The sequence below is a fragment of the Pogoniulus pusillus genome, chromosome 32 (assembly GCF_015220805.1).
Source record: "Pogoniulus pusillus isolate bPogPus1 chromosome 32, bPogPus1.pri, whole genome shotgun sequence".
NCBI lineage: Eukaryota > Metazoa > Chordata > Aves > Piciformes > Lybiidae > Pogoniulus > Pogoniulus pusillus.
In genome coordinates, this window is record NC_087295.1 from 8,154,670 (window position 1) to 8,179,251 (window position 24,582).

At 44.4% G+C, this 24,582-nt stretch overlaps 1 protein-coding gene and 1 long non-coding RNA gene across 4 annotated transcripts in view; one reads left to right on the top strand and one right to left on the bottom strand.

Annotated features, from left to right (window-relative positions):
* The window catches only part of GLI3 (GLI family zinc finger 3), a 257,010-nt gene that overhangs the window by 231,731 nt on the left and 697 nt on the right, over nt 1-24,582 (bottom strand). For 2 of the 3 annotated variants that reach the window (XM_064169912.1, XM_064169907.1), the window contains exon 2: nt 31-154. The exons of the other annotated variant lie outside the window; for it this stretch is intronic. The gene's annotated coding sequence lies outside the window, so the exon portion shown is untranslated. The remainder of the gene's footprint in view (nt 1-30; nt 155-24,582) is intronic. 3 annotated transcript variants of the gene reach the window in all.
* LOC135189482 (uncharacterized) overlaps nt 1-24,582 on the top strand; it is a 53,159-nt gene that overhangs the window by 838 nt on the left and 27,739 nt on the right. The gene's annotated exons all lie outside the window — the stretch shown is intronic.

Below are 24,582 nucleotides of genomic sequence, written 5' to 3' on the forward strand. Positions count from 1 at the left end.
GGGGAATAAACACGGCGCCGAGGTACTCACGTGTCGGAAAAGTTGCCCCTCTGCTTTCCTGCCTCTCGCACGCCTCTCGCCGCTGCCTCCTTCAAGTTTTACAGATGTTGCAGGGCTCCTCGCTACCGCCGCCCCCTCCTCCTAGCGCGGCTCTCTGGATCAGAGCAGGGGAAAGGCTCTTTAGGGATAACTCCTAATTCAAACACCCTCCGCTAAACTTCCACACCCCCTCCCTCTCTCTTTCCTTTAACTGGCGGAGAGGGCTCCACTCTCCTTGTCCCCCTTCCCTTTTAGGACGCGGGTGCCCCGGGCCCAGCGGGAAGCGGGGCCGCCGGCTCGGGGGAGCGGAGGAGGGAGGGCTGCGCCCCGGGGTGCGGGTCGGGCCGGGCCGCGGCCTGGCGGGCTGCGAGGCGCGTTCTCGGCATGACACCCCCGCTCCCCCCTTCCTCCTCCTCCTCCCCCCGCCATCCCCCCCGGCCCGGCCCGCCCCGGCGGCGGCCCGAAGGCGGCGACAGCCCGCCCACAGCCGGGAGGCAGCGCGGGGCGACGGTGGGGCCCCCCGGAGCGGCCCCCCTCCGCCTCGGTTCGCGCTTCCTCCCTCTCCTCCTCCTGCTCCATCCTTCAGCCTAGCCCGTGTCTCAGCCCAGCTTCCCCGCGCAGCGGTGCGCCGGACCCCGCTTCCTCCCGCCCTGAAGAGTCCACCCCGAAAACATCAGAGCTTTTGGGGTAAAAACCTGCCCTCGGGGTGGGCTTTCTCTGCATGCTGCTGCTGCTTCTGGGCTCACTGTCGTCTGCTCAGGCGCCGCAGGCTGACCTGACCAACGGACTTCAAGGAAAGTTTCACCTCAGCCACGTGAGACTGAAAAACTACACTTGCAAGGAAAAAATGCCAGCACTTGGGTGAGAAGAAGGATGACGGCAGTGTCTTCACCGGCACCTCCTGTCCCAGCCTCCCCAGTGCCTTTCCAGCCTCCTCTGGCCTTCAGCCCACGGAGCAGGGCTCCTGGCTGCCTGCGTCCCTGCACTTCATCCCCATTCTCCTATATGCTCCTGCGAGCAGGTCTCCCACAGTAGCACACACTGCGGTTCAGAAACAGCAGCAACGAGGATGCCAAAACTTATTTGTGCTAGCATGTCCATCCTTTGGGAAGGGGTACATCCTGACCAGGCACCCTGCCCCACAGATTGCTCCCCTGATACCAAAAAAAAGCCCGAGAAACCACAAAGGAACATGATCACAAGCATTTTCCATCAAGTCAAAAGATGAGGCTGGCTCTCAGAAAGTGTATAACTTGTTGCCATCTCGATGTCGAGTATTTCATATGCACCTTTGTTCATAACCCAGCTGGCATCAGAGCCAAGTTCTGTTACTGAGGTGATTTATCAAGGTACCTAGGTTTGGGCTGCCCTTAGCACTTGAGAAATGTTTGGGGCAACTTGGTTCATTAATTCTTTTGGGAACAAAGCTAAGGCAAGCTTTTCTGACCCAACGGCCACGTCATCCAAATGTCCTCAGACTCACTTATTTTTTTTTTTCACCTGAAAGTCTTCTATTTGGGTGCAAGGAGATAGCTTTGGAGAGACCTCTGTAATTTACACGTGTCTCAGGATGGTCAGACCAATGACAATGCCAGGAACACTCGTTTGTGTGCATGTTTCACAGCACCAGGTCAGCACATCCTGACTTCCAGGACAGACACTGTAGTCAGATGCTTTCGCAGCGAGTGAGAGATGCTCATAGAATCATTAAGGTTGGAAAAAACCTCTAAGATCATCAACTGCAGCTGTCAACCCAGCACCACCATGTCTATTAAACCAGGTCCAAAGTGCCATGCCTATCACCTCCAGTTATGCTGACTCCACTCCCTCCCTGGACAGCCTGTTCCAGTATCTCACCACTCTTAAAGTTAGTAATTTTTTTCCCAATAGCCAACCTGAGCCTCCCCTGGCACAACATCATTGAACCTGTCACATGATGCCAGGGTGTGTGGATCCATGATGCCCAGGCATTGCACGGAGTTAGAGCTGAGCGCTGGGACGTGACAGGAGGGATGGCACCAGTGCCATGACTCCATTGCCAGTGATAGCACCTTGTGCCAATGGGCAAACCTGCCCCTGCTCAGGATGAGCACCCTTTGGTTGCCCAGCAGAGACTGCTGGCAGGTGTAGCGCTGCATGGGGTGCAAGATGTGCAACAGCAGGGGCAGAGCACAGAAGGCAAGAGCCAATGTTCTTCTACTTTTTTTCATGTTATATGACTTCATTTTTTGGTCCAATTTTGCTAGTAAAACATTGGCTGTTGCTTGGTATTTGGTACAAAATAGTGATACAAACCAGCAGGTGTTTTGATTTAGATCTCTGTATGTATACTGGGGAGGGGGAGTGGTGCACAGAATGTTTGGACAAACCTCTGCTCCCCTTTCAGATCTCTATGATTTCTTCAGCCCACAGTTCCCTTTTCTCTTTTCCTGCCTATTCCTTTGTATTTTTACAATTAATAGTTTTTCTTCTAAAATTCCCTCTTTACATAATGAAAACCCTTAAAAGTAACAGGGGAAATTAACCAGCATATAAACTTATACATATATATATATATATACTTAGTCAAGGAAACAAGTTAAGGTGGAAAATCCTCTTTGTCTAACCATTTATAATTCAATATTTGGGATCTTAAGATACTACTCTGAACAACAGGTAGAGAAGATGTTCCAGCAGGAGAATGATTTTAAGCTGATGATAGCCCTTCAAATCAGTATTCCTCTTGGAATTTTGAAAAAAGAAATGTCTATTTCCTGAGAATCTGAGCATCTTGTCACTTCTCCCAGGCAAGCAGAAACAGAACAAGGGGACACAGTCTCAAGTTGTGCCAGGGGAGGTCTACTCTGGATGTTAGGAGGAAGTTCTGCACAGAGAGACTGATTGGCATTGGAATGGGCTGCCCAGGGAGGTGGTGGAGTCACCGTCCCTGGAGGTGTTCAAAAACAGCCTGGATGAGGCACTTAGTGCCATGGTCTGGTTGATTGGCTAGGGCTGGGTGCTCGGTTAGACTGGATGATCTTGGAGGTCTCTTCCAACCTGGTTGATTCTATGATTCAATATTTCATCTTTCTTTTTTTGGTTTGTTTCTTTGTTGTTTGGTTGGTTTTTTTAACCAGCTCTGTTGAAGGCACACCTTTCTTACTCAGGCTTAAAACCCCCAATCATTTCGCTACACTCAGCTCACACCAAAATTAAGAAAGGGAAGAAATTTGGAACACTGAAGAGCAGATAGATTTGCTTCTGAAAAAAAAAACCAAACCAACCCAAAATTAAAATTCCTGACATGTTTCTGAGCAGTGAAAGACCTGAGAAAAGGGAAAGGCAGGAACAGCAGCTGGGGTTTCTGCCCGTGCCTGTCGGAATGGTCAGGCCGAGCAGAAAATAGCAAGCGGTGGAGAGCAGGTGACGTTTGAAACCTATTGTAAATGTTTCAACACCTCGACAATGAAGTGCCTAGCAGGAGCTTGGAGCACCCAAGACCCTTCAGCAAAACAAAATGAAAATGGGCAGCTTTGCCTTGGGGAAGTGCCTTTCTTAAGATCTTTCACGTTGTCTTTGGAGGAATCACATTTGAGAAAGGCAATAGCAAGTCAGAAACAATATATTAATGAAATGTAATGAATTTTCCACACATCTGGATTGCCCTTCCAAGAGAAACTGATCTCTTACACTTGTCTGTGAGGTTTCCCTGCAAACAGGAGTTGGCTCTTGCTGAAGACCTGTTGGCCAGTGCCAAAACTCATTTCTCTGACAGAAGATACCACAACCACAGGACATTTCAGCTATAAGTTATATGACACACAATACTTCTGCATTTCTTCAGCCTACCTTATGTCCCCACTTCTTCCCAGCCTATGCCTCGGAAATTACAGGCCTCCGGGCTGTGCGCTCGTATTCCCTTTCTGCTGTACTCGTTGCACCAAGAAAGCACATTCGGGAGCAGGAACTCTGCTGACATAAGGTGCAGAACAAAAGACCTGATACTAAGTCACACCAAGAACTGGTTTTCTCACCACTCCCAGTTGCACTACCCTCCACTTCTGCTCCAATCCCAAATACTCCTCTGGACACATTCAGGGACCTTAACTGTTGCTGTTTTTCCAGGTGTCGCCCACCAGCAGACAAAGCTATTGAGATAGTCACATTTGCCAATAACCAGATACCTTATTGGAATGTTCTCTATGAAATAGCCACATCTGCCATGCTGTCCCAGGGGCAGCCTCAGGCAGAGCCTTCAAATCTGCAGCAGCAGCAGCACCCACTTCCAGTCTTTTATGCAATATCCATAGCAAGAGAGTTTAGCCAGCACATCTTGCTCCCAGCCATGCAAGCTCCTTGTTGCATGGCTACCTGATACATCAGAGAGATCTCAGAAGAAAAAGAGGGGTATGAGGTGGTGCCATGTCAAAATCCTCACAAGTCTGAAGAGAAGGAGCAGCTGGGGTTACAGGAAAAGGTTCATGGCCTAAGATGTGGTGCAGAACCACTTTTGGGAAGGATGTGAAGGGCAAAAACCTTACCTGCAGTACTAATAAGGAGATGATGTAGGGAAGGCAAGTGGGATGGGGGCTGAGTAGGGGAAGAGCTAATTACAGATTTACAGATTGCATTGGGTTGGAATGGACCCTCAAAGGTCCTCTTCTCCAAACCCCCTGCAGTGAACAGGGACACTTGTGGCTGCCCAGGGCCATAAGTCTGATCTCATTCATCTCCGGGGCATATCCCTGGGCAACCTGTTCCAGTATTTTACCACTCCCATAGTAAAGAACTTCCTCTTTATGTCCAATCTAAATCTGCCTTGCTTCAGTTTAAAGCCATTGCCCCTCATCCAAGGGCCCTTCTAACAGTCTCTCCCCAGCCCTCCTATAGGTCCTTCACATAGTGAAATGTGGCTATAATATTGCAGAGCTGAGTTACTAGTCTGGCAAGTCTGCTATTTACTATTTACTTGTAAGTCTTTGTCTTTAATTCATCTTACAAGCTTAAACTGCTCCTATCAATTTCACTGTCAATTTCCCTTTCAGAATTTGCTTTGCAGACACATTTCTGTTTCCAGCCTCACAGAGAATTTTTGGGTTGTTTTAGATTCTTTCATTATTTGAGGGTTCAATTTTTACTGGTGCCACTGGGAAGGGAAAAAAAAAAAGAGGAAAACTATCCCCATGTTGCCTGGGTTTTCAAAATAACAACCTTCTGAATTTTCTAAGGATGCTCACTGTAGCCCTTTGTAGACTTTGATGTATTCATTCCTTCTGGTGGTCCTTAGCAAGGAACTTCTGTGTCTCTCCACTTCCACTGACACTGGGGATTTTGCTAGATTTCAGTGGAAGCAAGATGGATCCCCAGCAATCCCTAGTCAAATTCTATGAGCCTATTTCTAAATCCAAGTGCAAGGTCCTGCACCTGGGATGGGGCAACCCCAGGGACACATACAGGCTAGGCAGAGAATGGATAGAGAGCATATCAAAGGAGGACTTGAAGGTGCTGGCTGATGAGAGGCTCATCATGAGCTGGTAATGTGCACTTGCATCGCATAAAGCCAGGCAAATCCTGAGCTGCATGGAAAGCAATGTGACCCATGAAGACAGGCTAACAGAGTTGGGGTTGTTCAGGCTGCAGAAGAGAGGTTCTGGGGGGACCTTCTAGCAAACCTACAGCATCTGAAGGGGCCTGCAGGACAGCTGGAGAAGAACTTTTGACAAAGGCATGGAGTGACAGGACCAGGGGTGAGGGCTTCAAACTGGAAGAAGCTTGATTTGAGTTAGACATCAGGAGGAAATTCTTCTCCATGGGGGTGGTGAGGCATTGGAACAGGCTGCCCAGAGAGGCTCCAATCCTGAAAGTGTTCAAAGTCAGGTTAGATGGGCCTCTGAGCAACCTTTTGTAGTGGAAGGTGTCACTGCCCATGGAAGAGGTTTTGGAACTACATGATCTTTAAGGTCCCTTCCAACCCAAACCGTTCTATGATTCTGTGCTCAGGATTATTCTTCTACTCTACCAGACCATCTCTCATCCTCCATCCTCTTTCTCTGACTATTTAACTAATCTAGATAGCTATTTATACCATATTCATCACTAGGTTATATTTTTTAAATAAATAAAACCAAATCAAATGAGTCAAAGCTCTGTGACTTGTTTATCACCTTTGAAGTTTTAAAAACTAATGGCTGAACCCTTCTGTGACTGCTGAAGGAAAGCTAATGCAAAGAGCTGGGGCTTACACTTAGACAAAACAAGCTTTAGTTTCTGCAGAGATTTCTGCACTTTTGGGCTGGTTATAAAGACATCTGAGTTCTCTGGCTCTTAAATACAGACTTTTGTTCAAGATGCTTTTACCCTCTTTGACTTCAGATGCATAGCTTCATTAAGATACATCATTATTATTAACTCCATTTTTATAAGAAGAATGTTTCCTTCTTGGAAGAAATTGAAACTGCTGCTCCTGGTTTGTGAGATATTTTGGTACATGAACATAAATGTACCAACCAAAAAAGCAGAGTGAGTTTCCATTCTTGGCTCTTTAAAAGCATCCTATACACACTAATTATCAGGAAAAGAATGGGCTCTCTAACAGGCTGCATCCAATAAAGACAGCAAAATCATAACATTCCATGCAGAACAAGCATCAATAATCTGTTTATCTCCTTTTTGCCATTCTATGATAAGAAATGCAATTGCTAACGGTGCTGATATTTAGGTTGTTATAATTAGACAGATCATCATTAACATCCCCTTTAAATGATCTGGAATACTTTCAACCTCTCTCTAGAGAATTGTCAGCTTCACTCCTGACTCAGCCTGACTTGACAATCTTAAAGACCTCTTCCAACCAATACTATTGTGTGATTCTAAACCTCACTTTATAGGTTCTAGTACTGGATCAGAAATTCCACTCCACTTCAGTATAAAGCTATTCTGTTGGTAGAAAGTCAGGACATCAAAATATCTTGCTGAGCTCGAACAGTTTGCATTTATACCAGGTGAGATATTTTCTGTTCCCACGCAGCCAACGTAAAAACAGCACAGTCTATGTCTGGTTAATATAGCAGAAGAGTGCTCAAGTACTCAGGGCAGATCAAGTTATTGTTGGTGTGTGACCCAGCAGCACTCACAGCTCTCATTAATGACAGGACAACTCTCCCACGTAGGGACACGAAAACACTCTATAAGCTTTCATTTTCCCTGAAGTTCTTTTACCTTGTGTGTCATTTACATCAGGCTGCTTGAGTGCTGCCTGAGAGGAACTGATTAACAAGAAACTTGTACTGTTTCACAGGGGACTAACCTGAATCACACCTCTCTGTTCCCCAGATTGGAGGTTTGGGTAACACCTCAGTGGGACACAAGAAGAAATCTGTAGCTCAAGTTCATGCAGTGCGGTTCAAAAGGATACTTCAGAAACAACAGAAAATAGACCCGGATGTGCCCTACTCCTTTTATCAGGCCTTCATGCTCCAGCCTTGCCTAAGCACCTCTAGAAAAACAAGCCAACCCAGCATGGGATCCGTGGGTCACCACTGATCCTACAACATGCTCCTCTTTTTAAAAATAGCCTCCTATTTACTTCTCTGCTACTACTTCTTAAATGACTCAATTGAAAACCTGATAAAGACAAAAATACAGTAAAGTTGAGCTCCCTTCATGCAGATCTGAAGCCCTGAACTGAAAGCCAAAGCAGGTAGTTCTCACGCTTACATCTAGTTAGCTGTACAAACTGAAAGCCTGGAGAAGTACCCCATGGATCAAAACCATCTGTCTCCAGCACTGCTGTGCTGTAAGCTCCACTGCTGGCAGCCTGAAGTCAAAGGCAAGGGCAGGTAGTAGCTGAACTTTCTGGCTCTTCTGAACATCCTTCAGCAAGCCAGGGCACCCAAGGACCTGCAAGTCCTGAGTAAAAGGAAATGTCACGTTTGTATCATTTGTGCCACAAAGGAATCTTGCCTCCTAACCCAATGCCAAGGCTTCCAGGTTTCTCTGGAGTCGGTGGAATTTTTGCCACAGTCTTTGATGGACATGAGGAACATAACTTTTAACAGTAAATTCTGTTGAATTTGCTGGAGTTACCACACACTTAAAGTAAATGGTCATTTTTTCATGTGTTTGCAGGATTTCATCCTAAGGAAGTTGTTTGGAAAAGAAGGCACAGAAGATCATTTTCTTTATAAGATTATAGTACTTCATCAATGTGCCTCAGATTTATCAACAGTTGGCAAGGATATCTAAGAAATGCTTAACAAATTGGAAGATCTGTGTGATATTTTGCTTGAACCTAAAAGATTTCAGTCCTTCAGTGCTCAACAAGCAAAAAGTCTGTGAAATTTACTTGAATAAACACTTCAGGCTGGTGCTAACTTGTTATTGGTACTGACACAGCCCAGCCATTGGCCAACCAAGAAAACAATGTGAGAGGTGCTATAATACGCAGTCTGGTGTCTTAAGCCAGTAAAACAAACCCAAACACAAGCTCTGAAAAGAAAAAGAACACCAGAGCTTTTGGGCAGGAAATATCCCTGCATGATCCATATGTTTACCCAGCACAGTAAGACCAACGCTCCATCAAGGGCACTTGAGCATTTGACAATGGAAACCAACCTTAGTTTTATGATTGTTGTCATCAGTTCGAGTAACCACCACAAACAGCTGCAGAGAACAAGCAGGCTTGCAGAACATCTCACAGTGGAAAAGTAAACTATTAAAAAGAAAGGAAACAAACTACAAAAAGCCCCAAGCCACAAAGAATGGTTCTAGGTGTTCATCTGATATGCATTGAGGGTGAAGCACAATCCAGAGGGTGAATGGCAATGCCATAAATGCATATCTATGTTGATTGTAAGCTTGCAGCTTTTCCCCTTCCAAAAGGACAGCCATGGTGCAGATTATTTTAGCTTCCCAGTTTTATTCTGCCCTAGGTATTTTTTGTTGAGTTTGTTAAACTAGGTTCTGCCTACCTTTCAAAACAGTTAATGGGAGCAGAAATGAGACCCAAACTACTTTAATTTGTGTATGGTTTTCCAAGCATCTTGTGTGAATGATGTACCATGGTACCACATACTGCACAGAACCACAACAGAGACAGCAGAGTGTTCAAACCACGGAATTTGGCTCTTACATGTCATGAGATGTGCTTGAAAAAGACAATTAAAATGCAAGAGAAGTATGACTGAAATCTTCTCAGTTCCTTCTGGTTATTCTGTTGGTGAGGAGAACACAATAAAATTGAAACCACAACAAGCTTACAAGTTTTGCTCTGCAACTGTGAAGTCAGGAAAGGCACAGACAGCAGAACAGTAGCTGTTGCTCGCATGATCCTGGGATCTGGAGTTTGAAGACAGAGGAATAAGTGCTCACCAAACCACTCATGATGTAGTGGAATACCTGAACTAAGAACTGGAAATCTGAGGGCACTGCACAAGGAAATTTAACAGGGCTGACAGGAATCAACAAAAGCTACTTTTCATGTTCCTAAGTAGATAAAATGGAGGAAATTCATAAGCAGAAGACAGAAATATGATCAAAAGATGACAGAGGGCTCTGCTCATCCTTCACCATATAAGACTTCGTGACTCCTCATACCATAGCCCAGAAGTAGATAAGATCACCTAATGGATGGAAAACAGGGAAGTAAAGAAATGAGACAGAAACAATGCTGGGGAACAGAACAAGAGCTTTGTGGAGAACTTGCAAGCTTGACATTGTCTCCTTCACCTAAATGTATACAAAGTCATTTGGTCAGTGCACTCCGTAAGAACTTGTTCCTCACCCATGGGCAGACATCATGTCAAATCCACTTTAATGGGCCAAAAGCTCATCCTCCAGTTTGAACTTCTCATCTGGACATCATTGACAGTCTTTGTGTTGTGATTCACCTCTCCTAAAGAGGCGACTAAGACAGAGAGATGAATCAACCTCTGAAGGTCCAGGGCTAATTAATCTTACCAACTGCAAGGAAGTCACAGGAGGAGGTTAGGTGCCGGCATCCGGCTGCCCCAGCGCTGCCTGATGAAACAAATCCCACCTGGGTTCTGACCTTCCAGCTCCCTGAGCACTGCTTTCTTCCATCTGTGGTTCCTTCCTGGCAGCCAGTGACCTCATTTCTGATTTCTGCCTTTGCCTCCTTCACTTCTGCCTGGTCGAAGTGCCCCATACAACACTTTCACTGTAGTAACGTAAAAAGAACCTTGCTCATAGAGCTTTCTCAACAGCACAGGCTACTACAAGCAAATCAAGCTTGTCCTTTGTCCTCCATACTGGCTTTCCAAACAATCTCAAAGATGATGAGATTCCTCAGCTTACTGTATCTAAAAAACATGCCTAATACTCTGAGGTGATAACCACAATAATAACATCATCCCTCAGACACACTGGAGCCTACCAGACTGAGCCTTGTTTGTATAGGAAACTGGGGTAAGGCAACACTGAGAAACAATCTTTACCACCTTCTGTTCCAGCTGCAAAGCTGCCAGCTTCTACCTGCCATCTCCATACAGGAAAGAGAAGCACAAACAACTACAAACAAACAGAAAACCTCCAGCCTCCAAGGTAGACTTCCATAGTCTTTGAGCTGTAAAACAATGAAGAGAGTTTACTCAGCTATGGAGCTTAGAAAAGGCACAACTCCAGAAACATACGGAGGAAAAAACATTCTGAGGTGGGGCTTGCTTTAAAGTTGTGCCCCCCAAATGCCATTTAGCAGGCTAAAGTGTGATTAATTTCTTCTTTTGGGTTAGGTTGCATAAGAGGATATACTGAGCACTAATATCTGAGCAGTCTGGTATCAGTCACTAGATCTAACCATTAAAAGCTCCTTCTTTCAGAACCCAACCTACCCAAGGAGCTTAAAGACAGCCAGCAGTCTACCTACGGTGTATGATCTTAGCTGAAATTGTACTGCTCCTTATATCTATTCATAAAGAACAGAAGCAGTGGCCAGAGAACACAGAGCTTATTAAAACGTTCTTGGATCATACATAAATTCTTTAGCTATTGCTATTCTTTATGTACCACACAAAGAGCAGCATATCTTTATGGTCTAACCCAGGCAATTTCCATGGAACAGGGAGAAAATGTGTTGGCTTCAGAGTCCCAGATGTATTATACATTTATACATCCTTTTTACAAGCCCAGGTATCAAAGATTGATTGGTGTGCTCTACTCTTTCTTCCTGGGCTAAGGTCAGTGGGCTACATTCTGCAGTCCTTAGCCAGTTCCTCTTTGCTTTTTACTGTCTGAGCCTGAGAGGCTGAACACCTGAATAAAGCCCTGAAAAGTTGGTCCTGTATTTGGTCTGTTATCTTTTGAGAAATCTGCTGGGACATGTGGTAACAAAATGAAGCTGTAGCTTCTCCAGATCCTGAGTTTCAAACAGCACAGACCGAAATGAGCAGCAACTCTTTCTGCATCCCAGATAGCACAAAACCAGAATAGAAGCCTGTTCTGCAGAGAACAAGGACCCACTGCCTCTTCCTAAGAGATTAACTTTGCAATGTGGCCTGCAGATAGCAACTGTGAGTGCCTTGGGGCTGGAAGAAGCTCAGGGACTTGCTGAAGTGCCTCCTTCCCCAGGCCTCTCCTGGAGGCTCCCTCTCCTGCACGAGTGGCAACAGGAAAGCTGCTCCTGATGCTGAACAGCTGCTTGGCAAAGGATAAGAGCTGTCCCTGCAGGTAGGCCAGACTCAGTATGTCGTGGGGCTTTAGGAATTGAAGCCAATTCCAGCCCCTCCTGCTCAGAGCAAGGCTCAGCTTACAAACATTTGGAGCTGGCTTCCAAACACACCTTGGTGGGGGTGAGGCAGTGGCAAGTCTACAGGCGATAGAGGCATGAATCAGAGGAATGAGGTTTGCTTGGGAGAAAAGGTAACCAGAGATAAATGTGAAGAAAAAAGTCTTTCTCAGTTACTCTTAGATTCCAGTTATCCAGCAAGAAATGGAAAGCTAACCAGGACTGGGAACATGAGTAATAAGTGGTAGGCACACACCCTCCCAAAGGGGCAGATATTATCCCTACCATAACTCCTGAGTGTTTTCCCCCTGTTATTAACAGCAACACTTTTATCTGGATGGCACCACTGCCAGCTGGCTCTCCCTCATGCCCCAACCTCGCATGCCAGGGGAGGCAATCAGCCCTTTTAACCAAACTGGTGAAGGCAAAGACAGAGCCATATTGTATCTGCAAACCCAGTAACACACAGCAACCCACACATCCTTGCTGCCTGCCCAAGCTACACTCCAAAGAACCTGCTTCCTGAAGTGGGGCTGGCAGCTCTATAAGGGAAGGAGAAACCTTCTTGAGTTTAGATTCAAAAGATAAAGGACCTCAAGGTCTTGCCCACAAAGAAGCTTGTGCTGAGCTAAGGGCAGATGCATAGACTGCTCTGCCTTCAGCAGGTTCCCTTACACTTCTTACCAGGTCACCTGCGAAGCTGCTTCTACTTAAACTCGATGTCATGGTCTGAGAACCCCTCCTTTCTATAGGGGATAATGCCTCTTCTGCTTGCCTTTTGGTTTTTTTGGCTGCAGAACATCAAAGGTGCCTGAACGTGTTCTGGCTTGTACAACAGACCCAAAGTGATTTTCATCATCCTGGATAAAATACATGAAACAGCAAAGTTTTCCTGATAAAGGATGAAGAATTATGGGATTCATACAATAAAATCTCAATCTTTGTTATTTCTGGAGTGATGTATTTAGCGTACAGCTGAGACCAGAGTACCACTGTGCTAGATGCAACACTCAAGAAGCTGGAGCTTTATTCCAATGTCAATTTCACTTTGCCTCACCTTCCTAAAAGCTGAAGATTTCACCATTTGTTTTTCTAAACTAGGAGAATTAGAATTAAAAAACAAACAAACAAAAAACATTTCCACCAAAGCAACTCTGATAACAACCAAGAGGCTGCCAAAATAAATAGCTATTTCTCTGAAACAACCTTATCCTTCCTCACAATACTGACCTCTGAGACAAAAACGGCTTTGAAAGCATCATCTCCCTCACGCTAGTTAAAGACAGAGGCAGGGAAAAGCTTTTCAAACAGTGTCAGGCTGGACATGGTCCACCTTTCATCATATTTCAAATGGATTGCCTTTGAAATGCAGGTGGAGTAAACCACCTGACTGACACCCACCTTCTCACATCATTTGTTAAGGTTTTTCTTATCATATAGAAATGTTACATCTGTTAGTGATGATTCAAACACAGAGGGTAGCAGATTCAGGCTTGAGCGCTGCTGTCTTTCTCCTCTAAGCATATTTGTAGCCAGGTCAGAGGCCAGATTTAGGGAAGAGGTGAAGTGCCTAAAAAGTGAACATTTCCAAAGCTGAAGTATTTAGGCAAAGAAATCTTGTTAATTGTAGTGCAAAGTGAATATCTACACATGCTGGCCTTGAGAATGTCTACATTAATGTCTTTGTGAAGTAAGTTTCTCAGTCTCCTTCCACATCTGACTGAAGAAGCCTAAATTCTTCACAGTGCTCAGAACTTTTCCTCACTGTGCAGGAGAACCTCGGTAATAAGCAGGCTGTTCTAACTTCCCTTCCCAATGGGAGTGACATTTTTAATTCTCTAAAGTGCTGGCAGTGGGAAAGGATTCTTTAAAAACAAGTATGCTTGGGTTTCATCACCCTCAAGCAGATTGAGAGAAATTCTGCTGAACTCACTGAAATTATCTCTATGTGAATCTGGTTTCAGTGAGACAGGCGTGAACTAAACCAAATAGATGTTTTTCACAGAATGCCAGGTTGGAAGGGACCTCAAGGATCAGCTGGTCCAACCTTTCCAGCTGATGGTGTAGTTGAAATGAAATAGCCCAGCACCCTGTCAAGCTGAGTCTTGAAACTGTCCAGCATAGGAGAGTACTCTACTTTTGGGAGATGATTCCTACGTCTGACTGTTCTCATGGTGAAACATTTTCTTCTGGAGTCCAAAAGCAGTCTCCCCAGCAGTATCACAGAATGTCAGGGGCTGGAAGGGACCTCAAAAGCTCAGCCAGTCCAACCCCCCTGCCAGAGCAGGATCACCTACACCAGATCACACAGGAACGCATCTAGGTGGGTTTTGAATATCTCCAGAGAGGAAGCCTTCACAACCGCCCTGGGCAGCCTGTTCCAGTGTTCTGTCACCCTCAGAGTGAAAAAATTCCTCCTACATGTTTAAATGAAGCTTCCTACACCTCAGCTTCCACCCATTGCTCCTTGTTCTGTCATCAGGCATCACCGAGTAACTTGTATAGAATCACAGAATCAACCAGGTTGGAAGAGACCTCCAAGATCATCCAGTCCAACCTAGCACCCAGCCCTAGCCAGTCAACTAGACCATGGCACTAAGTGCCTCAGCCAGTCTTCTCTTGAACACCTCTAGGGATGGTGACTCCACCACCTCCCTGGGCAGCCCATTCCAATGCCAATCACTCTCTCTGTGGAGAACTTCCTCCTCACACCCAGCCTATACTTCCCCCAGCACAACTTGAGACTGTGTCCCCTTCACCTCTTGTCTTTTCCATAGGACTCCTTGCACAATGGGAGCCTCAGTCCTGCTCGTAGCCACCCTTTATGTACTGGTACATGGTAATAACCTCTTCCCCAAGCCTAGTCTTCTCCTGACTGAGCAAACTCAGTTCTCTCAGCCTTTCCTCATAGGGCAGGTCTGCCTGTCCTCTGATCATTCTTGTGGCCCTTTTTGACTGGTCATTATGAAGTTCATGTTTTTCATGAGCAAACATAGAGGGCCAGATCACAACCAGTTGCAGTGTCATTGCATCTGCTTACATTAGCAGTACATTGGTCTCATAATCTTTTCAAGTGGTGTATTAGCCAAGATTGTACATCAATTTAAAAAAAAAAGACAAATAAACAACTATCTGCTTTAGAAAAGTGTGTGAGCATTTCTGCAGAGGAAGGAATATGACCATCATGATGTTCTTAAACTGTAAACACAGCATTATCCAGATGTTTAATTCCCCTCTTAGACTGCATAGTAATAAATACAAATAAACACTTCTAAAAAAATCCAGTTAGCATTCTTCAGAGCAACTTGACAAACCATTATTTTTTCAAGACAAGAAAATTCTGTTTACATTCCTGCTTCTTCATTACCATGCCCTTCACATTTTGAGGCAAATGGTCCTCAAAGTTGGGTATCCTGAAGTCCCACAGGAGACAGACAGCACCACGGAAAGCTGATGACCAAGCTGGCCACTCATTTAGCATCCTCAGCTACTCCCAGATTCAGCCAATATTCATGCAGTTATTCTGCCCAAGAGATGGGTTGTACATAACTAAACAACATAGAGGGGCATAAATTGCCAAAGTCACTCTTCTTGTATCTTTAAAAGATGCCATTTGAAAATATTTTTGCTTATTTATGAATACTTCAATAAGCAGAATGCAATTCTGCCCTAAATACCCAACACAGGGCATTCAGCAGGAATCTGTTCAGTGCTTAGAAAAAAGCCACTTCCATTAAGCAACTGATCTTTGTCAGTCCCATGAGTGTTCACCACAAACAAGTTCACTGAATCTGTTCCCACTGCCTCTCTTTCCTTCCTCCTGTAATCTGCAGCGCTACTGATATACCTGAAGCTTTGGAATCCAGTTCTTCTCCACCTTCTGGCTACTTACTGCCCTGGCAGGCTTTGTCCTATCACTTACAGTGAGAAAACCTCTTAACATCTTGTGGGAAATAACAGGACTCCTGGGGCCAGGCAAGGAAATTCAGCTCCAAGCAGAGAGAGAGGGAAGTGACAGATGATGGGAGGGATGTGGAAGTGATGGAAAGTGTTGGGGTGGAAGGAGGAGAGAAGGTACAGGAGAGGAAGGGAGTCAGATATCTGAGTGGAAAACTCAGAAAATGTTAAAGAAAAGAAAAAGAAAGGGAAGTTAAAAATACATTAGTCCATGACTGGCACACTTTCCCGAGTTAGTCACAGCAGCAGGATGAATTTGGGATGAAGGAGCTGGGTAAGATGTGAAGAACAGGAAGATTTTGATATCTCAGGGGGAAAAAAAAGAGCACAAGCAAATGCAGTGGGAAAGGGATACATATTCTTTTGCATTTACTCATTTCTCTTGCTTTTGTGTTCTTCCCAGTAACCCTTGGCAGGAATTTGTTCTGCCAGGGGCACTTCACTGTGTTACTCCCCCTCTGGTTGCAGCGGTCCCACTTCCAGATACAAACCGGCTTGGGGGTATTGTTGAGCCAAAAGGAAGAGCTTTGCTGGGGGCATGGTCAGGACTGCAGACAGTGACTACCCAGGCAATTAAAACACATGGCAGAGCCACGGATTTTCTGCAAGCAGGAGCCACTTTTCTGAGGTTTCTGCCGCCAAACAACTTTGTGCCACGTGAGGAGACTGCTGTGGCATCCAGTTGCTACAAACACCTTGAAAGCCTATATGTTTAGACACGTAAGGAGTTCAACTTCATTCTCCAACCTCTCAGATTCTAGTTAGAGCTTCTCAGAAGGAAAGCCTACTGACTTCTGCATGCCTTTAAATGCCATTTCCAATTTCAGAAACTCTCATTTTTACTATTTTTATTCCTTTTGCTATTTTATGTTGTTTAGGGGGTTTTGTTTGTTGTTGTTGGGTTTTCTCCTTTTTTCCCCTAAATGTTTGGAGAGCATCCAAAGAAATTAATTAAACTTGAAGGACGTGAGATTTGTTTCTTGTTTCAAGCTCTTTCCCAGATTCCTGCTGCTGGGCGTTGCCCCTAATTAACAGCATTTTTGTCTGAAATCACATACTTAATGATCCCTGCCTTCTCACTCTTTTGTTTGGTTTGGGGTTTTCCTATTTCCTTCTTCTGTGACTTTATTTATTTGCAAAGACCATACTGTTTATCCAAGTGGATAGTATCTTTAAGTCAAAAAAAGAAAAGCCAGGCCAACTTCCCTGCCTCTTTACTGTCTCAGCTAAACAGCTCTGTGGTTTCTAATTTTTGTTGTTGTTGTTGTTCTTTTCTGTGTGCGTTTCTAATTCCAGCTGTGCAACACACATCAAACCAGTCTGTGGTTATACTTCTTGGTAAGCTATGCTGCTTAACATTTCAGTTAAAAAACAATTAGTCTTTCTTCCCCCCACCCCAAGAAAACAAAATGTAGCTACAGTGAGATTCTTTTCAGCTATAACCACAGATACTAAATAATTGATTTCCACTCTGTGTTATAAAAAGCATTTTTCTGTTTTGGTTGGCAACACCACATCTTTTGAATGTCATTCATGTTTCAAAAGGTAAACTGATTCAGTTAGGATAAGTGAATGGAAATAGTGGGATGCAAAAGCATACATTTTTGAAAGTTAGTTGAAGGATCTTGTTTGACTTTTCCTCCTTCCATCAGTAGAGTTTCATCAATGGAAGGAGCATGAGATCAGTGTGGGAATCAGTCTGAAGCTGAACTACTTGCAGAAATATTTTCTTTCACACAGTAATTAGAAAGAAAATAAAACCAAAACCACTGGGTACTTTTTAATATAAAGACACTTCTTCCCCTTGCATAGCCAGCCTCATTTTGTCAAGAAGAGCAAACCAAACATTTCCCTAAAATGATCTCAACAACTCTTCAGGGATGCAAAAACCAGAGGAAATCTTGTGGCAAACAATTGCTGTGGCTGCAGTAGAAATTGTTTAGGTAGGGCTGCTTTAGAACAAAAACTATCAGTATGCCACCTTGCTAGGAAGTTGTCTTCCTTTGCTGTAGGTGGACAATAACAGTGCTGCTGGCTGGCTCAGGAGCCAGTTGAGATAGGCAGCACCCATGGGAGGGGGCCTGCTGGGGCCAGTAAAGCTGATACTCCTTTCATGTCACCCCCACGCCTGCTCTGCAGAGGCGCTAAGAAAAGAGCTGTATGAAGATGGGCATGAACTTCATGTATGGATAAGCAGAAGGAGACCCAGACAGCTCAGACAGTGCAAGCTGGGGACTATGAGATCTGAAGGCACTCAGGACTAACACCTACAGCTTTAAAGCCCTTTCCCACTTTCATAATTCACCAGAGCAGCAACACTATTTAATGGGACTCAGAAATCACTCTCTCTTTTTCATTGAGAGTAAGATAACATTACCCTGAAATCAGTGAGAAACAATAACTCTACTTGCTGTGTTCAAAACCAGGCACTTTTTAACTACAGGTTTATACAGTCCCCTCTGGAGCCCCCAAACCTGGGGAAATCTGTTCTTCATTAAGGCTTTGGGTCATGTGCCATTTATCTGTGTGCACAGGAGCCCACTGCTGCTGGTTTGTGGGACTGAGGTACAGAACAAAACCAGCGTGTGGCCCCTTTCATGCAGCATTTCTCCATATTTCAACCTGTGAGGAGCTTTGAAGGCAGAACCTTGCTGTCCCATGATTCATGCCCAGCCTGTTCCTGATGCCACTGAGGAGAAGCATGTAGGAAATACAGCATCTCTTGCCTGCTCTCATGAGTGGAGACATCTCCTAAAAAAGTTATTTCTTAATCATGAGGAATGATATTGGCTTTTAACAACTTGAGCCTAACAACCTCCTGCTTTCACCTCTAAAGCAGTTAGGTAGGTAATTATTTGTCCTTCCTGTAACACACAAATCATATTCTTTTTACCTTTAGGTAATGGGAATAGGATACTTACAGCAAAACACACTGGTCATCCTCCAGGAGACCACAGAAGTGGTCAGCACTAAAGGAGGATTGCTTAGGTAGGCTTGGCAAAACTACAGAAAAGAGCTTTTCCAGAATTCAGCCCCCTGAGCTGTGCAGCAGAGAATTGCAAAGTCTCTGAGAACACGAGCTAGCAGACCCTCAGAAATGCCTAGCTAGCAAAACCTAAAGGGCTGGGTTTGACAGAGTGGTGAGCCAGAGACTTGCTGCTGCTGTAATACTTGTAACTTGATCATCTGCTTGAGAAATGTGATGAAGAAGGAGTTCCTGGAACTATTTTAAACTACCTGAGAGCTTGCACGTGTGTTTGCAGCTAAACAGTTAAAATATATCCGTGTTTGAAATCCACCAATGTCTCCAGGAGTTGAGCTTAATCCAGAATACAAAGCCCATCTCTCTCCTCAAGCTCAGCAGTTTGGCTAACAGGCCAGACAGTACTGGTGACAAAACAAATTACTGACTAATTCCTTTCACACATCTTGATGAGGAGATGAGATAAAAGCAGACAGCTACAGGTGTTTACACTGGTGTGACACCTTGGCATCCCTGATCCTGCCATGTCCTGCTCTCTGCTCATCTGCCAAAGGCTACCAGTACCTTTGCATTTAGAAGTCATTGGCTGAAGATACTGGGAAGAGGAGGGGAGGATGAATGACTGCTCTTCACACACAGCAATAGTAGTCAGACTGTAAAAGAGAGTAAGGTGGATCACCCTTTTTCTCCTGGTGAAGCTGGGCTGTAGTGGTGAAGGAACATGAGCTGGACAGGGACAGGAACAAAGTGAAACAAAAGGCTTTCCTCCTCGAGTCAGGAAAATAGGGACTCTTCCTGCTCCCAGCTCTGTCTAGAGACATCATTCAGTGATCCAAATGGAAAACCTTTAATTCATCCTTGGGGCAGGAAGCAGGATTCACTCCTCCTGTTCTGAGGCAAATCCACTCCACAAATCCCTTTGCTATCTCAATCCTGCAAACTGCTAATCAGACTCAAGGGTATCAACCATAATAGCAGTTTACAACTTGGTATTGCAAAATAATTTAGTCTGTAAGCACCTTAACAAATTAGGCAAGTACACAGCCACTCTCCTTCACCCCCCACCCCAAATTCCCACTGGGAACAGATGTTCAAGGCTCTCTGCTCCATGATCACCGTTCCTATATGGCATCTAGCTTTTGTATGGTATCTGTGGAGCAAGGGTACAGTTACAGGTCTGGTAAGAAGGGCATGTAGTCAGTATGCCTCACGAGGTCCCACATAAAGCTGCACCAGCATGTTTTCAGAAGGTAGAAGGAAGGTGCAAACACAATAGAAATAATCAAGCAACCTTAAGCAGTGGGGAAGGAAATGAGCTAACTTCCAAATGCTCGGTGCCCAGTTATGGAGACTGAGGGCAGGTAAACAGGAAAAGAGAGGAAGGAGGAGGTCATTACACCTTTGGCTAGAGAAGCTTCTTGGGGCAGCTGTTTGAAGTGGCTACTGCACTTATCTTTAAGAGATGAGGAAAGATGAGGCAGGTTAGTCCTTGAACCCATTATGGAGCCCATATAGCCAGACATATAAGTAAGTTGCAAGATTGTGATGAGTTACTATTCTTGTTAGCTGTTTCTTTAGAGGGCACACAGTCTTGCCAAATGCATTCCTGTTGTTCTTTCAACTTTCTCTAATTTTTCATTGCTCTAAGTCCACATTTTTAGTTTTTGCTTTCAGCTGTGAGCAAAAGCACATCTTGCCTCGTGACAGAGTTGCTTCCTAGCGATCTGAGAAGATGAATTCTCCCCAATCTCTGCTCCCTCAACACATTCCATTTATTTTCCTTTGAATAGTGAGGGCTGAAACCTAGATGAGATCTTCTGAATGGGCTAGACTCAGCCTAGGTTGCTGGTGATTGACAAAAGTAGAAGCCCACAGGCTGAGAAGTCAGCAGAAGAGAGTGCTGCCCTGTCACAGCATAGACTGTCTTTTCTCCTTACCAAGGGTATCAGGAGTTGCTGCAGGCATATTCCATAGAGAGTTGGACTTTTGGTGCTCAGCCATGCAGCAGACAGGTCAGGCAGCTTGCAGAGAGAAGATTTGTGGGTCATGATCCAGGGCAAAGTTGTCATACTTCCCTGCAAAACATGTCCTAGAGGTGAAAGTGGAGGAAGCTTAGGACACCATAACTAGTAGATTAGCACAGGCCCAGCAACACTTAACAATCTGAAAAGCCCTTGAGACTCTTACTGGATCTTCTCTTAAGACTTAAAAAGGTAGGGAGGTAGAACCAGGGAATCTGAGGAATTTGTTGATTAAGTGACTTCCATCAGGGTGAATTTTGTGGGATCTCATACTCAGCTGTCCCAGTGGCATTGTGGCAACAGGGCACCAGCAGTTGTATGAGTTGTCATTCCCCACAGTTCAAGAGAGATGCTGGCACAAGAAAGTGATTTAAACATCCCTGCTCCTGTTTTAGGCAATCTGTGTCTATATCTTTGAGTTTTCCTTTAATTCTCCATTTTCCTTTGCTGCTTGCATTATTCTCTTCTTCTCCCAAGAACTCAAAAGTGTTATTTTCCCTCTAATATTTTTTGACAGATGGCAGGGAAGGGAAATCTCAAAAACAGAAGTCAGAGAGCTTGGGAGTATAATGAAAAAGAAATTGTGTGCCTCCAGATTAAAAAGAGGAAACGTATTAAATCTTTAAAAATACAGATTAATCAATTATGTATGCAAAAGAGGACACAAGAATTACAGTCATGAAAAGCAGAAGGAAATTCAGAAGTACAGTATATGCCTCTGGGATCCTCCTGACTCAAATCCAGCAAAGGGATGTATTTTCCCTCCATGCATGCCTGTAAATCCCATGAATGTCAAAGGGACACTGTTAATTTAGAATAGGCCCAAAATTTAGGTTTAAAGAAATGGAAAAGGAGGAAAAAAAAAAAAGGTTTCATAAAACATTAGCATAACAGCAAGGGCTTCAAAAATATTTAAGCACATTTCAGTGACCATTAAGGGGAGGTGAAGAAGAAAAAGAAGGAACTGAAGAACTTCTCTAACATTGTTAGAATGTCCCCACCAGAGACATTCATTTACAGCCACTGCTATATTGGCTTTCAGTATGCATTATAATGGTGGAAGAAGCCTGTGGCAGTTCCAAATGGATGTACCAAGAAGGAACTGTAGAGAGAAGCAGCTTGGAAAGGATGTCTTGTGCTCTATGGGATAATGTGATAACCTGGTCTTGCCAGTAGATACTGTAGAAAAGAGGAGGATCAAAGTGCAACCATGTAAGTGTGGTGTTTAGCGCTCTCTTGTTGCAGTGCTTGAGAGACATGCAAGATTTCTTTTGGGTAAGATCATAAAGAAGGTTAAAAACACCCCAAAATAAGTGCCAATTTCTGTATGTGTGCTTGGAGGGCCAAACAATCCTATCAAATTATCTGGGACTGTAAACTGCTACTTAAAACTAAGGTAAAAGTAACTGCTAACAGTATTGATGGTGTCTTCCTAGCATCTCTCTATCCTGTTCCTAGGCTTCCAGGACTGTATCTTCGACCCTGAGGAGTGGTTATCTCACTGTGGCATTCATAAATGACATCAATGTCAAATTTAGATCCTTTCATACAGAGACATAGACCAGCAGGGATCTCCTAGTGATGTAACTCTAAAACCTGATTGTCTCAACCAACCAGCAATACATTAAGAACATTTTAATTAGCATCAGACTAAAATGGGGCATTTTCCATAGGCCTTCTTCCCAAAACTTTCAGAATTAACCCTGAACATATGTAAAACTAGTTGAGTTACTTGCCTTCAAGATCCCTTGCAGGAGAGATCATAGAATGGTTTAGGTTGGAAGGCACTTCAAAGATCATCTTAGTCCCACCCTCCCATCATAGGCAGAAACACCTCCCACTGGAACAGGTTGCTCAAGGCCTCATCCTACTTGGCCTTCAACAACTCCAGGGAGGGAGCATCCACAAGCTCCCTGGGCAACCTGTCCCAGTGTTTTACCACCCTCACAGTAAAGAACTTCTTCCTAACATCTAGTTTAAATCTCCCTTCTACCTCATCCTGTCATTACAAGACCTTGTAAATAGTCCCTCCCCAGCCTTCCTGTAGCCCCCCTCAGACAGTGGAAGACCACTACAAGGTCTCCTCAAAGCCTTCTCTTCTTCAGCCTGAAGAGCCTCAAATCTCATAGCCTGTCCTCAGAGCAGAGCTGCTCCAGCCCTCTGATCATCTTTGTGGCCTCCTCCGGACTCACTCCAACAGTTTGATGTCCTTCTTGCGTTGGGGGCCCCAGAACTGTACACAGATATTCTAGAGCTTCACCACTCTGATGGTTCAAAAGCTTCTAATTCTAAATGCCCCTGGCCAGTGGTATTCCTTTGGGTTTGTATCAATGTTGAGCTGAATAATGCAAAATCCTGCTTGCCCTGCCTGCTCCTTATCCTCCCTACCTCCAGACAATTACATACTTCTCCTCCCAGACTTTCCTTTGCCAAGCCATCGAGCTTTCATCTCACCCACCAAACCTGCCACTCCCAGATCATCCCATCAATTCTATTCTAGATGCAGTTAATGTTTCCTAATATGCAAGGACACAACTACTCAGACAGTAATTCCAGCTGACTCTTCCTCATACCTTACACAACACTATTAAGAGCTCCCTATCTCTACTGAAAATGCCTCACCAGTGCAATTGGGATGGCATGTTACAGCTGTGGCCTTGTATTCATCAGCCTCTTTCCATGGCTGTCAGCAAGTCAAGAGCTCCTGCTCTAGAGCAGAAATGCTACTTATTAAACCCCAGATGAATCATAGAACATTAGGGGTTGGAAGGGACCTGGAAATATCATCTATTCCAATCCCCCTGCCAGAGTAGGATCACCCAGAACAGGTCTCACAGGAATGTGTCCAGGTGGGTTTTGAATATCTCCAGAGGAGGAGACTCCACAACCTTTCTGGGCAGCCTGTTCCAGTGTTTTATCTCCCTCACAGTGAAAAAGAAATGTTTCCTTAGGTTCACAAATGAACATTTTCTTGCTGTTAGCTATCATCCCATTACTACACCAAACTTCTCAAAATCATTCATGCAGTTCTTCCTGAAGAGCATTCTGATTCTCCCAAATATCTACAATGCCTTCCAATTTGGAAAGTCTAGAAAACTTGGTTAGGACAAATCTAATTGTGGTGTTCATCAAGAAAAATATTAAATAAAGCCCCACACTGACTGCTGATGAGCTCTGCTAGCTACACCTTAAAAATCACTTGGAGTTTGTATATTGTTAGAGTAAAATACACCGTTATTGCTGTTCAGAAGAGAGCCACACTTGTCACTAAGAAGCTAAAGCTGAAGGTTAACAAACAGAAGACGTTGTTATACTGATGGCAAATGAGAGTTCCCTCCTGTCCCCAGGGAATCCTTAGCCCTGCATAAACTTTGAAAGACAAAAATCTTTCCTTAGCAGAGATTCTTTCCATAGTGTTAGAACCATCCACAGTAAATAGTTCACAGAAGGCAGTGTAACACTGGTGACATTGTGGAAGCTTTCATGTGAAGCCAAAAATGTGCACTTAGTGTAATAAGTAGTTATGGATGTGCATTTCAGATGTTACTGCAAGCGTCATGCAATTTCACCCAGATCTGTGAGAGTCTGCAGCACTTCACAACAGGTTGGCAGCTGATCTTTTGCTATAGGCTACCTTACAGCTTGCAACAACTACAAAATCCAAATACCCCTGAAGCATCAGCTGGTTTTAATGGTTAGCAGCAACTTCTTAGGAATAAGTTTAACTCATGCTAAAGAGGCAACCTTGCTTTGAGAACCCTGACAAGTTAGGTAGCACCATCTAGTACACAATTTTAGAATCACAGAATTGTTTTAGTTAGAAGAGACCTTTAAGATCACACCAGTCCAACCAGTATCTAACC